At 36.6% G+C, this 12511-nt stretch overlaps 1 protein-coding gene across 3 annotated transcripts in view; it reads right to left on the bottom strand.

Moving 5' to 3' along the window:
• LOC105490366 (interleukin 1 receptor accessory protein like 1) overlaps positions 1–12511 on the bottom strand; it is a 1633350-nt gene that overhangs the window by 14457 nt on the left and 1606382 nt on the right. The window lies entirely within an intron of this gene.

Genomic DNA, 12511 nt, shown 5'->3' on the forward strand with positions numbered 1-12511 from the left:
GTATGCTCTTACTTTAAATGTTATTATGTTCAATTGATCCTACCCTTGGCCATTTTACCCAGTTGAAAAAAGAGAGAGAAAACGGCAACTGACTTAACTGTGGAGGAATGATTTTTTAGATTATGTGTGCTGTGTTGATTTTCTGTTGGGGAGAAAACCAAACCAAACTTGGGATAATTTTTTACTGGGAGTCAGTTCTTGCATATTGGGACTGAGAATATTATTAAAATGAATGATTATAAAAAGACATGATTTTTCTGGTCTCCACTCATCTTACACATAAAACATTGCCAAGTTATTTTTCATCATGCTAATCAGTTTGTTCATAAGAATCAAAAAGTAGAATGTAAATAAAAGAAACTTAGTTCTAAAATCTAATTTCTCTCCTTACTTTTCCCCCCTTTTTACATGAGAAAATTTTAAATGTTTGAGGACTACTATCATTTGTTATCTTTATCTTAATTTTTCTAATATAGCATCTCAGATTTCTCATTTGTTGTTTCTAAGAATAAGAAATAGACTATCCTCTGGATAGTCTTTCTTTCATCAATTTCTTTTTTAGACTAAGATATCAAGATTCATAGTTCACTTAAATTTTAAATACTGTCGATATGCTGAATCTACCAATATCAATGTCTTTAGCTCTCTACTGCGCTTCCCTGATGATAGGCAGTGTATTACCTGATGATTAGATCAAGTTAAATTGAAACACTCATAAATTTCAGAATAAAATGAACTCTGCATTAAGCATAGAACTTAAAATATTTGGGCTATAAAACATCAACGATAGAGGGACATTCCTGACCATTGTTCTGGGTGGCTTTGGGACAATCCTTTTGACTTCAAGGACACTAAAACTCACTTCCTGAGACTTATACATGTGTGTTAATTCCAGTAGTCTGATAACTTTGAGCTATCTAGAAATCATTCTATGATTATAACTTTTCAGGGCAAACTCAGAAAAGTGTTTGCTACATGTAAAGTTAACACAGGTATATAAGGCACTAACGACTCCACTATAGGATACCTGGAATAAAAACTTTAGCTATAGAAGAGTGTTTTAAAAAGCAGCTTTTAGGGGAAAAAAGTTTTAGAGAAACAATCATACCAAATGTGTCATATTTTGGCATTTCTTATATTCTTTAGGCAGGATATAGTTGTACATTTTAAAAAACAAAATCCAGTTTTCTCCAAAAATAATTATTATATTTGCTATAGCAAGGCTATATGCCCATAGGCCAGTACAATCTATAATTGTACCACTCATTGATGTAAACACTTTAGTTGAGTAAGGAATCATTTAAAAAAAAAACACACACACAATAAAGCCAGTATATAAGTTAATATTTCATTAAAATACTCATTCATTAACTATTCACATGCATTACCTGTGAGATATTAAACTTTCTTTACAATATTGGTCATTAGTTTCTAGCCTAGTAGGAGATGCAGACAAATCAATAGTTCATTCCTAAGAGATGAATGTGTCACTAAGTGTAGTTCAGGAGTCACAGGCTAATGGGAGGACTCTTCAGGCCAGATTGTGGATTGTAGTATTATTTTGGGCATGTGCTATTTTCTTTCTGGTAATTTGTTCTTTTCCAGTTTGCCACAAAGTAGTGCAAAGTGTTGAAACTCCCCTAAATTGGGGTTGTGTAATAATTAGATCTTCGTTCATTGCCTCATGTCTTCTCTAGGCTTAAGATTATTTTAAAGCCATATCAACATGAACACCAGTCAGAACAGAGCATTCAGAAATCAGAAGAGATGTAAACAACTGGTCCACCCATACTGAGAAATTTCAGATAAATGCCACCTTTGCTGACATAACATTATGTTTTTGATTACCCTGCTTCTTTCATGGAAACCTCTCTTCCAACCCATAAATACCGTCTTTCTGCAAGATGTTTTCTGCGGTCCACTTCATTTTTCTTTCAGCCCACTTTCCCTTAAAAATATCCTTTCCTTCCATAACATCAACTTCCATAACATCACTTCTGTGTAGATGCCTCCTCAATTTGGATGCATGATCCTGTTCTATTTCTCCTGAATTATGACAGTACCCCAATCCTACCTGTAACCTGAACACCTTAATTTGCATTTTCATCATGCACCTCACACTTCACATGCTCACAACACAACAAGCTTCCCATCTCAAGCTCTGTTCTTCATCTTTTATTACATTTTAATTTTAGTAACATAAAAATCTCATTTCTTTAATGTCAAAACTTCAGATGCATGTTCCACCTATCCCTTATCTTTATTAATAATCTCATTGCCATTCATTGGTACAAATCTATTGGATTCTATTTCCATCCTAGGTTAGGCTCTACTCATATCTCAGCTGTTATAATTAGAGTGGTCTTCCCTTTCCATTTCTTTCTCCTTCTGGAGAATAGAGTCACCAAATTTACCTTCCCAGAGCTTACCACTGATCATGTGTTATGGTGGCTTAAAAATATATCTGTGTTGGCCGGGCGCGGTGGCTCAAGCCTGTAATCTCAGCACTTTGGGAGGCCGAGACGGTGGATCACGAGGTCAGAAGATCGAGACCATGCTGGCTAACACGGTGAAACCCCGTCTCTACTAAAAAATACAAAAAACCAGCCAGGCGAGGCGGTGCGTGCCTGTAGTCCCAGCTACTCGGGAGGCTGAGGCAGGAGAATGGCGTACACCCGGGAGGCGGAGTTTGCAGTGAGCTGAGATCTGGCCACTGCACTCCAGCCTGGGCGACAGAGCGAGACTCCGTCTCAAAAAAAAAAAAAAAATATATATATATATATATATATATATACACATATATATATATATATATCTGTGGCTACTCATTGTGTAAATAATCAGCAGCTGCAATTTTAGCTTGTTTTCCTTGAAGTTTAGTCTGATTTCCTCAGTTGGAAGCGATATTTTTCCCATGTATTATATGACTGTGCTTATATCTTATCTTCTCTCTTAGACTATGAGATCTTTAGCTCAGGTATGTGACCAGGGCTTAGTAGATGCTCAAGTTTATCAGTTGATGAAATGAATGAATGGCCTGTCATTTTGGCATCACATGACTCACACCCTGTAGCTAATTTTGAGATTTTTCTCAAGACCCTGATCATTTCTCAGGAGAGACTGCTTTGGAGATGTAGACTCCATGCTGCTCTGACTTCTGAAGGAATTACTGGGAGCTGTGGTTCAGAGTTTAGCAAGGCTCCTTTGGAATAGTCTTGAACTGTGGCTTCTCACCGTGATTCATGAAAAGACCTTAGGGTCTGTGTAAATGCCTCTAGGAAAGTGGTTTTCAGACTTGAGCATGAATGACAATCATTTGGAGGGCTGGGCCCCACCTCTAGATTTCTCATTCAGTAGGTGAAGAGTAAGTTCCTAGAATTTATATTTATAGCAAACTCTCAAGAGATGCTGCTGCTGATTGAGGGACCACACTTCGATAAACTGTTATAGAACAGGATATAGGCATGCAGAGGTCTCAATGACACAAACAACTGCAGTTATCTGCCAGGTATTTGACCACACCATCATAAAAACTAAACCTTGCCCCCTCAGCTCCATGATAGATGGTCCTAATACTTAGAGGAGATATATTCCCAATAAATAGCTGAGAATTCATGTTTTTATCAAAAAGGGGATAAATTTTTGCCTAGACTAATATATGAAGTAACCATATTAATCCTAAATGAAATTTAGGAATTGGTGCTATGACATCAGTTAGTTTTCTATTTCTTTATGTCATCTGGATGTATTTATAGCACTTAAGTTAATATCTCCCAGTTATAATGGAGTTGTTTCCAAGTAGATTATACTGTTCGTACAAAGCCTCTTTCAAGCATCTGCAGCACCATCCTCAAACCAATGGGACACTTGAGTGATATCTAATTTCTCTCTTTCTCCAGAGTCTGCATCAGTGCAGTAATGGGTTAGGCATTTATTTACCACCAGAAGCAAACCCATGATTTGAAAGTCGTCAGACTGGAAACAGAGTGCCAGATGCCATACTAAATTCAGGAATGTCTTTTGACTCAAAATCATATGGACTCTAAGGTGTCTTCCCTTTTTCAATTGCCAACTGTATATGCATCTTGGATAGTATGTCTTAGATTGTTTTGATATAAGTAAGAACATAAATTGACATATTTTAATGTGTATGAACTTCATGCGACTAGTGAAACTGTGAAAAGCTGACATTTTATAACCATGAAAAACTAAATTATGCTAATATTTTTAAAGGACAAGGCTAGGATAATTTAAATTCAACTTTCATTTATAAACAGCTTAAAAGTAGTTATAGGTTGGTATAAGAATCTATTTCTTATTCTGAGCTTTATTCTCAAAATCCTCTGTAATTTAAGCCATCAACTATAATTCTGATCACAGCAGAGATGAAAAACAGCTGGTATACACACTCTTTGTAGTAATTCTTTATAATCTCAAATATAGTCATTAAGTTACTCTTTCTTATGACTTTCAAACGATGCTGGCAGATATGCTCCACCAGAAAACTAAAACAAAAAACAAACCAAAAAACCCAAAGATCCAATCATTCAAGTAGTTGTTTGGTTACTTGAAGTCAATCAACAGGTCCAGCAGATATTTCTTCTTAAATTTAATTAACTAAAAACTTTGATGTTTTATAAAAACATTTCGAGAAGAAAGAAGGAAGTTTGGACTCTGTGGCGTTAACAAATAAAAACATGAATTTCTCCTTTTTTATTTTTTAAATTTATTTATTATTATTATACTTTAAGTTGTAGGGTACATGTGCATGACGTGCAGGTTTGTTACATATGTATACTTGTGCCATGTTGGTGTGCTGCACCCATCAACTTGTCATTTACATCAGGTATAACTCCCAATGCAATCCCTCCCCCCTCCCCCGTCCCCATGATAGGCCCCAGTGTGTGATGTTCCCCTTCCTGAGTCCAAGTGATCTCATTGTTCAGTTCCCACCTATGAGTGAGAACATGCGGTGTTTGGTTTTCTGTTCTTGTGATAGTTTGCTAAGAATGATGGTTTCCAGCTGCATCCATGTCCCTACAAAGGACACAAACTCATCCTTTTTGATGGCTGCATAGTATTCCATGGTGTATATGTGCCACATTTTCTTAATCCAGTCTGTCACTGATGGACATTTGGGTTGATTCCAAGTCTTTGCTATTGTGAATAGTGCTGCAATAAACATACGTGTGCATGTGTCTTTATAGCAGCATGATTTATAATCCTTTGGGTATATACCCAGTAATGGGATGGCTGGGTCATATGGTACATCTAGTTCTAGATCCTTGAGGAATCGCCATACTGTTTTCCATAATGGTTGAACTAGTTTACAATCCCACCAACAGTGTAAAAGCGTTCCTATTTCTCCACATCCTCTCCAGCACCTGTTGTTTTCTGACTTTTTAATGATCGCCATTCTAACTGGTGTGAGATGGTATCTCATTGTGGTTTTGATTTGCATTTCTCTGATGGCCAGTGATGATGAGCATTTTTTCATGTGTCTGTTGGCTGTATGAATGTCTTCTTTTGAGAAATGTCGTACCTCAAAATAATAAGAGCTATTTATGACAAACCCATAGCCAATATCATACTGAATGGGCAAAAACTGGAAAAATTCCCTTTGAAAACTGGCACAAGACAGGGATGCCCTCTCTCACCACTCCTATTCAACATAGTGTTGGAAGTTCTGGCTAGGGCAATTAGGCAAGAGAAAGAAATCAAGGGTATTTAGTTAGGAAAAGAAGAAGTCAAATTGTCCCTGTTTGCAGATGACATGATTGTATATTTAGAAAACCCCATTGTCTCAGCCCAAAATCTCCTTAAGCTGATAAGCAACTTCAGCAAAGTCTCAGGATACAAAATTAATGTGCAAAAATCACAAGCATTCTTATACACCAGTAACAGACAAACAGAGAGCCAAATCAGGAATGAACTTCCATTCACAATTGCTTCCAAGAGAATCAAATACCTAGGAATCCAACTTACAAGGGATGTAAAGGACCTCTTCAAGGAGAACTACAAACCACTGCTCAGTGAAATAAAAGAGGACACAAACAAATGAAAGAACATACCATGCTCATGGATAGGAAGAATCAATATCGTGAAAATGGCCATACTGCCCAAGGTAATTTATAGATTCAATGCCATCCCCATCAAGCTACCAATGAGTTTCTTCACAGAATTGGAAAAAACTGCTTTAAAGTTCATATGGAACCAAAAAAGAGCCCGCATCTCCAAGACAATCCTAAGTCAAAAGAACAAAGCTGGAGGCATCACGCTACCTGACTTCAAACTATACTACAAGGCTACAGTAACCAAAAGAGCACGGTACTGGTACCAAAACAGAGATATAGACCAATGGAACAGAACAGAGTCCTCAGAAATAATACCACACATCTACAGCCATCTGATCTTTGACAAACCTGAGAGAAACAAGAAATGGGGAAAGGATTCCCTATTTAATAAATGGTGCTGGGAAAATTGGCTAGCCATAAGTAGAAAGCTGAAACTGGATCCTTTCCTTACTCCTTATACGAAAATTAATTCAAGATGGATTAGAGACTTAAATGTTAGACCTAATACCATAAAAATCCTAGAGGAAAACCTAGGTAGTACCATTCAGGACATAGGCATGGGCAAAGACTTCATGTCTAAAACACCAAAAGCAATGGCAGCAAAAGCCAAAATTGACAAATGGGATCTCATTAAACTAAAGAGCTTCTGCACAGCAAAAGAAACTACCATCAGAGTGAACAGGCAACCTACAGAATGGGAGAAAATTTTTGCAATCTACTCATCTGACAAAGGGCTAATATCCAGAACCTACAAAGAACTCAAACAAATTTACAAGAAAAAAACAAACAACCCCATCAAAAAGTGGGCAAAAACATGAATTTAAAATGTGAAGAAATCTTGATGAGGAAGGAAAAAATGGAATTATGGTCAGGAATGAAAAGTGGGTTTGGAAAGGTGATAGATAAATGCACCTTTCTCTTTGACATATGAGAGGATAATACCCTCAATGTTCTTTAAAAGGACCGAGGAAGCAAGGAATCTGCGGGATTATTTTAGAATAACACAGCTTTTAAGAAATTGTAGGTTGAAGACTCCTTTTTCAAGATGAAGGTAGTGGCTGTATTGGATTTGGCTAGAAAAAAAGATTTACTGATAATAGAAATGTTTTCAGTATGACATCCAGTTTAGGGAGTTTTTAACATCTAAACACTTATTGAACAGTTGTCAAATGTTTTTGGCAGCTGGCCATTCCTTTTTTTTTGTTTTTGTTTTTGTTCTCAAGTATATAGGAATCACCTAAGTAAAACTGACTAGTGGCAGAAGCCATCATTCAGTAAACGGATCACTAAAATGAAACTGGAGGAGGGTTCAAAGATAAATTGTATATTTCATCTTTTTTTAATCCTAAAAGTTGATTTTGTACGTTTAAGTGTGGCGTGTTATCACAGAAAACTGTGATAATTAAAAATTCGCATTGATAAAAATTGAATAAATTATAGTTTTCAAAAAGTAAGCCACATTTCTTATGTCTCAGATTTGCCATCATATGCTTTCTCAATTTTTCAAGATACGATTTTTCAAATAAAATTCTCTTCAGAGATAGATCATATATCTTTGAATGAATAAACATGAGAGATATAAAATCTTAATGTTTGGATTTTATGATTATTGAATGTCATTGTCTTAATAAATTTTGCTTTTCATTTCAATTCTGCTATGACAACCTCTGGCAATTGTTGTAAAATACATTTGCTTGACTGGTACACTTTGAAATATTTACAGTACTGTTCTAATTCACATGTTGTGCCATTTGGTACTTTTCTGGATTATCTGAATCTATAAGTTCTGAAACACTTAAATTTGATACTAGTTAAAATATCTGTGGTATAATGTAGTGAAAAAAAAAAACCCAGGAGCTTAGCTCAAATCTTGATTGCCATAACTTTTTATATAACTCATTTGGGACTATATTTCCTGATCTATAAAACGGCACCTCCCTGAAGATGTCTAAAATTAAATGAGACCCCATCATATAGCAAAATGCCTGGTCCAAAGGAGTCATTCTGTAGATATTTATTTCCTTATCTTGTATCCCTAAGAGGGCAGCAGGCAACATAGATTCAGAAGTCTTAAGGGGATAAGCAGTAGCAGAATAGCAAAGGGAGCACAGATTTGGGATAAGAAGCCTTGGTTCCTACCATTTAACAGTTAATGATTTGAGGCAAATCATGCACCCAGAACAACTCTACATCTCTGCTTCTGGGATCCAAAAACTTGTTCTAGCTTCTAAAGATTATTCCTGTGTATATAAATGGTCTAACTACCACCCCCCCCCACACACACACACAAAAAAAAACACCAAAAAATCCCTATAAGGTTTTTAAATGATTTACAGAGGTAATATGTTTCACTGATGGACATGAGAACAATAAATCCTGAATCTATGAATAGTGAGTGACCTTGTAATTGAAAGAGAAAGAAAAAGAAATTCTATGGCCTAAGATTTCATAGATGCCAATGTGCTTAATATGCCTGAAATGGAACAGATGTTCACATTTTCTGAGATGGAGGTGGAGATTATAAAACATTGCTCTAACTAATTTTGTTCAATGCCTGTAATAACTCCCAACGTAGGACTAGGAAATCTCTTTCTTCATCTTTAAAATAGGATTCGTGTTAGTGATCACAGTGTTCTTATAAGCTTGCCCTGCCGTCATTATGAGTAAGCATGCCCCACATACTTCATAGTCAGAGAATGAAAAAAAAAAAAGAACACAACAACAAAAACCATTTTGCACTCTGAAAAAAAATATATAAAGTAGGATTAGAAACTTTAAACAAAACTTGAAGGGACACTCCATTCAGAGACATGGAGGAGCAAAGGAGTCTGACACTGTTGTGATGCCTGTATTGTTTTTAAAAATCTTTCCAGCACAAATGGTGGTGGTACTTTGTTAGTATAAGTTCTACTCTAAAGACAGCAGCTTGCCTTTATTAGGATGGTCAGCAAGCATTTAACTAAAATAAGGCAACACTCCAGAGGCAGTCACTACAAGCACTTAAACTATATTTCTGATCAAAGGTTGATGCTTCATCAATTAACACAATGGATAACAGAAATCAGGTTTCATTGCTAAAGACAGTGGCTTTTTATTATGTACAATGGGTCTTGGAAATGGTATCTCCATGGTAAAATCAGTGTTAATCAAGACATATGAATTACTTAACACAATTTAGAAACACATCCCTACCCCCACAAAAATCTAGCAGGGACAGTGGTCTGCCCCCCTGGAGAAGGTCTTCTAGCTTAATTCCAAAATGGTCTTGATGAAAACTATTTTTGGATGTCAACAGAAGGTAAGTTCAATCCTACCACTGACGTATTGCCATATTTGCCTTGGGAGAAAATTTCTTGCAAGGTTTCTGAAAAGTATGCACACATGCAGATTCACATATGCACACAAACATACACATATACAACAGAATTGGAACTTCTGATTTATAAGTTGAGTGATAAGGCTGTCTGCTAATAAATATTTTTGTGGCAGAATTTGTCCAAACTTTCTTTCCTTTTATTGTGGAATCAAAGTGGTAGGGGGATAGCTAATCTTCTCCTCCCCTTAACCATTGTGGTTACTTCATTTTCCCCAAAAAACTCAGAGAATTATGCATGATTACATTGTCTTAGGTTCATTCTCAACAGTTGTGTTATTCCAAAGACTAACATCTTATTCTAACTAGAACTCTGCATGTTGAGATCCCATGGGGGTGGCAATGCCACAAAAGTAAGGTGGCTCACCGTTTGATGGCAGTTGCTTTCTGAGCTAAGTCTAGACTTGTTCTGGCAGGCAAAATGGAGGCATTTTAAAAAATAGAACAGTAAATTTGTACTTAGATAATTCTGTTGGAATGTGAAGGATAAGATAGAGAAGTAGAGAATGAAAGCAAGAGGGTGGTGTAGGAGGCTTGGACAAAGAGGTTGCAATTAATGGTAAGGAAAAGATCTGTTTTTGAGAGATGCAATTGACTGATATTGATGAGTAATTAGAAATGGCACATGAGGAGAAAGTGTGAGCCAATGAGGTAGAGGGTGATACAAGGAACCGAGGTGTACAATGGAGGATGACAAAGAATGAGTATAGGCGGGGAGTGTTGTGGAATTAGAAATGCTAAGGACTGACCAGGGGAGACAGTAAAATGTAAGGTTATGTAGAGGGGAACAAGGAGTGATGCAAACGAAGTGAGAGAGAAAAGCATCAATATGTTCTATCTTGAGAAAATATTAGAATCCTTCTTTATCATAATTCTTCTGATAAAGAACTGATATACCCAGATAATGCCTTTTGTAATGACTCCAAAGGAATGGAGTGAATGTGTCCCTGAGGCCAGAAGCTCCATCTGCAAGTCTGATAAAATGGCTGTAAATCTTGGAATTTAGAGTCATTTAGACCGGAGTTTAAATTCTGTCTTTCTAATTGTGTGATTCTCTGATTACTGATAAAGTAGTCAACACATCACTTGTTATTCAATAAGTGGCCATTGAATCTATTATTATCATATTGCTATAGTAGGATATTACTAAACATTTTCCCCTGGTTATTTTCCACACTTTTTGCCTTACCTTACTTCCAAAAGTATTTTATGAATCACCCCGTCAGGGAAGGTAAATATGATAGCCATGAATAAAGAAGGCATTGCTCAGGTTTGACTCTAAATTACACTTTTTAAAAGCCAAGACAAGAATTTACAAAGCCTTGGGTTTTGTTGAATAGCCATGTCTTATTTGGAAGAGGAAAAAGCTTGCAGAGCTAGGAAGCATGGGGATTTGATGATGTCAGAGAAGTTTTTCAGTATTGGAAGAGTGGATAATTCTTTGACCATAAAAGCATGTATAGGAGGCTCTAAGGGGCTGTGCCTAAGGTTTAGAGCCTGCATGGGTTTCTGAGAAGGGGCTCTCAGGGCCCCAGAGAGGAGAAGAGGATAACAGAACTTCCTATGGTTTGAGCAGAATCTGAGAAGGGCGAGGATTTGCGTCAAGTTTCCCAGGGAAAATCTTGGGAAACTGTAAACTTCAGAGAGAAATCTTGCACTCAATGTGAAAACCGTATATTAAAGATGCAAAGGATAAAGAAGATGATTACTTTTTCTTGTTTTTTAATGGGAAGGTGGGTATGTGTGTAGCAGAGCTTATGGGACTAGAAACACAGGTAAGACTGTCTGAAATTCCCAAGGGAGAAACATCTGGGCAAGTGTGTGAAACTTGTGACTGGAGGCCATGACAAGGATCTAAGCCTTCAGGAGTCAGTGCTTAACATGTCCAAAGACCAGGTGGTAGTATCTCAAGTGAGGAAGGGATGGCATATGCACCAGATGACTTTCTCCTCTACCGGAAAGCTATATATGAGTTCCCTAGAAACAGGTTTAAACAAGAGTAAAAGAGAAGAAGGGAAATGGAATATTCCAATTTTCAACTGAGTGTTAACCCACAAGAAGCTGAATTCCAAACTAGAAGTGACTGAGTAATCTTGGAGAAGCAAGGTTATGAGTTTTTTCTCAGTAGAAATGGGAACTTGAGAGCCAAGCTGAATGGTTTTAGAGCACTAGAGAATTAAAGAAAGTTGCATTTATGCATATTTAACTTTTGTTAAGATATAGATTTTAAACTTGCTATATAATTATTAGTACTGCTGTATGGTTCTGATAAAACAGTGTTTCTGCAAGTTCTAGAGGTTAGCTATGATGCAGCGGGAGATAGGCGTTAAGAGTGGGCCCCTGACCACCATTTCAGCAGGAACGGGTCTGCTTTAATATAGGGAGGCTGAACATGTGATTGCGGTTCTAGTAATAATTTCTTCCCATAAAACCATTTGAACAATCACTGCCTTGACAGTCTTTGCTTCCCCCCCCGCCCCCTTTTTAGAGGAATAACTTGTACATTAACATTTTCCAGATGACAATTAACTTTGTTATCTTGGTTTTCTTTGGGCCTAATGCATTTTCAGTGGCATTTCAAGAAAAGCCCTAATAGTTAGACCCTCGATTGTGCTTAAGATGGCCCCAGAGACAGAGTTCTAAGAATTGCTAAAGCATTTATTAACTAAATTGGCTTTCCGAGAGAACCTTCTCATCTGTTAGAATACTGTTTGTTAGTGTTTGTCTGTTTTGTTTCCTTACTTAAGACATTTTTTAAAAAACTGAGAACCCAGCAGCTTCAGAATAGCAATGAAATCTGGTAAGGTTGCCCAAGTCAGTCACTTAAATGTTTACAACTAGCAGGACCCACTAAAAGAAACTTCAAATCATTGAAAGTTCAACTGCATATGATTAATTCGTTTTCATTATATTCCAGAATTTTCTACATTCAGAAAATGATAGATTACTACCCTAGAAACTGATGGTTTGGTAACATCATTCATATCATTCAGAACACAAAATAAACATATTCAAAATAGGGTTAATAGAAAAGGGGAGATTGTTTAGGTAATGTACTTTTTCA

The sequence above is a fragment of the Macaca nemestrina genome, chromosome X, assembly GCF_043159975.1.
Source record: "Macaca nemestrina isolate mMacNem1 chromosome X, mMacNem.hap1, whole genome shotgun sequence".
In the NCBI taxonomy this organism is placed as follows: Eukaryota; Metazoa; Chordata; class Mammalia; order Primates; family Cercopithecidae; genus Macaca; species Macaca nemestrina.